This window comes from Gymnodraco acuticeps, unplaced genomic scaffold, assembly GCF_902827175.1.
Source record: "Gymnodraco acuticeps unplaced genomic scaffold, fGymAcu1.1, whole genome shotgun sequence".
Classification (NCBI taxonomy): Eukaryota; Metazoa; Chordata; class Actinopteri; order Perciformes; family Bathydraconidae; genus Gymnodraco; species Gymnodraco acuticeps.
In genome coordinates, this window is record NW_022990701.1 from 3,663,473 (window position 1) to 3,667,380 (window position 3,908).

The window sequence follows — 3,908 nt, forward strand, 5'->3', positions numbered from 1 at the left end:
GAATCACATCTGTATTCTTTTATAAGTATATTTTTCCCAACACTTTTATGAGAGGACCAATGTAAGTCACATAGGAGACTATTATTTGCATGTAGGTACAAAAACAAAACATTAAACATTGTCTACTCAAAGGTCATGACATGTATAGTTTTAACTCCATAAGACAGAAGGGCACAGTCTTGAGGAGGTTTCAGGTCACTCCTTGCCAAGTAGAAGCTCAGTTTGTGTGTTTGATTGTTTGTAGGTTCCTTCTATGCACTTCTTCAACCAGCCATCCACAGAGTTAAGGGAATGAGGATTGTGGGTAATGTTGTTGATGGTGCCATGCCGTAGCAGATAATGGACACAATTCCCAGGAGGCCTGTGACAGCACACTGCGCTGGTCTCTGATGATTGATTTCAAGCATTCGCAGAACTATAAAAAAAGAAATATAGTTAATTATTTAATGTTGTTTATACACTATTTTGAATTGCATTGTATGCCCTACAGAACCTTTCTGATTGAGTGATACCTGGAAAAAAACCATATTACTGTGAACAGTTGTGAAGGTTAATTCAGAAGGATGCCAACTTCTCAAATCTGAGCAGCCACGTGGCATTGAAGTGCAAGAGGCTCTATCATGCCAAGTATACTCAGTGTTGGTTGGTTTGAATAATCTGATTTGGCTATTTCTGAATGTGCAGCACTGTAAGTAGCCTACAAGATGAACTGCGAATGGAGACAGCTTCTCCTAACACCAGAAAAAAATACGTTTTTAAAGTATAATATACATGGCATAATTTGAATGACCAATAACCAAAACAACAATTAACATAGACATTTAATTCTGCACCCATTGTCAGAAAAGCGTTTAGGACTATACCAACCGTATCTGTTTGCAGGCTGGCTGCACATCCATATCTGCAATCGGTCACAAAGTGTTCACAGTTATAGTGAGGCTCCGATGTGTTTTTCAGCTCTCTTAGCAACATCTTCATTGGCCAATGCTTGTTCCTTCATGAATGTATCCATGGGGTTAACCAGTATGTTGGAGCCATATGCAAAGTCCTCTAAAGTGTCAACGCGCACCGTGGCGCAGATGACGCCGAAGATCAGTCTCGTGTTTGTAATGACAGAACCAATGAGCTTCCGGTCGAGTGTGAGCACAGGTAGGATGTCGGGGATCAGGTGAGCCACTTTATTGTCGCCTAGATAACTGCCGAAGTGGGTGAAAAGGCAGTGGCGAACCGTGTCTATCACAACTGGACCTTCTGTAGACACACACACCTCCCGTAGCCCCGCCCCCCATCCGCGGCATTATAATGTCCGTCTTCTCACTGAATTGTCGTCTTGAAAAGGGTACTCACAACAATTCCGCAACAACTTCATCTTCACCTGTTGCACTTGTCATTTCAACGTTAAAAACAATAAAACTGCATGAATTGCTTCGTCGCATTCATCTAGAATCCTCTGTCTCGAGCCAGTTAACTAGCGGGCCTTCTAGAATACCCTGGAACCGAGTGAAACTCTGAAAGAATACGCCCATTGGCTACAAATCAATATATGATTGGCTGATCAAACTGTCAGTCCAAACGCTCTCATTTAGTGCAACGGCCAGGGCATTCGATCAAGGATATAGAATACCTTGGTTGAAGGATATTCTACCCAGAGACCCAGAACAAGATCTGATTGGTTGCTTTCTTTTCTAACACAAACCCACTGAAATGCGTAGTGCATGGTCCGAGAAGGACAAACAAATCAACGTAACACTGTAATATTACAGATCAACAACAGAGATACGATTCTCATTTATTCATTGTATATAGCCTACATTTTATTACATTTTATTTATATAATTAAATCGATTTATTTTTATTTTTATCTGAGTGTTCCAGGGTATTCTCTGAATACCTTGAAGGCCACTGTGAAAAGGGTTCTGGGGACTTCTAGCAGGACTCTCCTCCGGAGGGGCTGCGGGGGAGCGAGCTGCGCGTGACCTTTCCGGTCCTAACCGTCCGACCAGCTGGACCCAAACAGTTTGAAGTTAAAGAGAAGAGAGAACTTCTCCAACAGAAAGGTAAACAACGCAGCATCGTGACGGTTTTGGGGGAAACTACCCTCAAGTGCTTTAGGGAAACGAGCTTTTTATCCTTTCTGTCGAGAGGAGGAGAGAAAGTTCAGAGGATATCCCGAGGACACGATTGGTCCTTCTGCACGTGCAACCAAAGGGAAAATAATAATAATATTGTGTGAAAATAACATTTATTAGGCATTCAAATGGACAATTGCATCAATAAGATTCATTGATAAATGTAAGTTAATAAAACTGAAATCACCTGTGTTCTAATACTCTATTACAATTAAAAGTCAATAACTCATGCATATCTATTATGCATAATGTTCCCCTAGCAGTACACTATATCCCTCTGAAATCTAATGGAGTAATTTAGTGCAAACACTAAAGTGCAAATACCTCATAAGTATAAGTAGCCTACAGTGAGCATTCATGGTTGTCAATTTAAGCACACGAAGCCACGATCCGAGATCTGGAGCAAGCTGCCACTGACCACAACACTCGGATAGACAAGCTGGAAGCTACAGTTGACATGCTAACTTCACAAGTGAAACGCTTGGATGACAAATGTGAGGATCTTGAGGGCAGATCGCGGAGGAATAATTTGCGTGTGATGGGTATTCTGGAGGGAGCCCGTGCCACTGATTTCGTCGCGCAGTTGCTCCGGGACTTGCTCAAGCTGGACGAGAATCCTCTACTTGACCGTGCCCATCGGACCCTGCGAGAGAGACCCAAGGAGGGGACCTTACCTCGGCCCTTTGTTGTAAGGGTACACTTATTTCATATCCGGAGCCAGATTCTGCAGCAGGCTGGTGAATCCTCTCCTCTTCTCTACAACGGCAGGAGGATCTCCATTTCCCCGGACTATACATCCTCCGTTGCCAAGAAGCGAGCTGCTTTTGTCCCAGTTAAGCGTACTCTACATTCCTACCCAAATGTGAAGTTTGGTCTCCTCTTCCTGGCAACTCTCAAAATTACCATGCCGAATGGAACGTCACACAGGTTTGAGGATCCTACGGTGGCCACTGACTTTGTTAATAAGAACTGTAAATAGACTGCCTATCCTACAGTGGGTCTGTTTAAAAACAGTTATGATGGTCGTTCATTCTTCAGCTGGAGATCGCTAGAGTTTGTTGACAATATTGTGGACTACATTTCCCAAGTGCCTTGCCCGGTCCACGTGACCGAGCTCTGATAAATAATAAAAATACAATTAAGAGAATATATATATATATATATATATACTAGCATTAGTGTTTATTTTTGCACTATATATTGGGCCATTACGGATACCTCTTTACTCTGGTTGTTAGTTCAATTATGGGTAACTTATACACAGTGGTTTGTACAATGTACATTTATTAATTCTTAATATGTCACTTTATCTCAGGTAGCGCAATTGTGTCTCTAAGGCTACCTTGGAGCGTTTAGGTTTAGGCCTAGTTATTAGTTTGGGTTTTGCACGTGGCATCTAATTTGGGGAGATTGCTGTGCTGGGGTGGGCTGGGTAGCTGGGTTCTGTATGTTTCATGTTCTTGTCTTGTATGTTTTATGTTCTATTTTTTTTTTTTTATTGTATTCATCATCGCACTTTGTTTTGTTGGTTGTGCTGCCGGCCCTTCATATTTCCGTTTTATCTTTAAATGGTCCAGCCCAGGTTAATTCAACGCCATGATGGGAACGCCCTTAAGTTTACTAGTTGGAATTGCAGGGGACTGAACTCCCCAGTTAAGCGCACCAGGGTCATGCGCCACCTTCAATATTTGGGTGCTCAAGTGATTTATCTTCAAGAAACACACTTCAAACCATCTGTTTTTTCTAGACTTAGGAATGGATGGATTGGACATGCTTACT

The 3,908-nt window shown here is 42.2% G+C and overlaps 1 pseudogene; it reads right to left on the reverse strand.

The window, feature by feature from the left end:
* Positions 1-263: 263 nt before the first annotated feature.
* Positions 264-2,926, reverse strand: LOC117556145 (annotated as a pseudogene).
* Between the last annotated feature and the right edge of the window lie 982 nt (positions 2,927-3,908).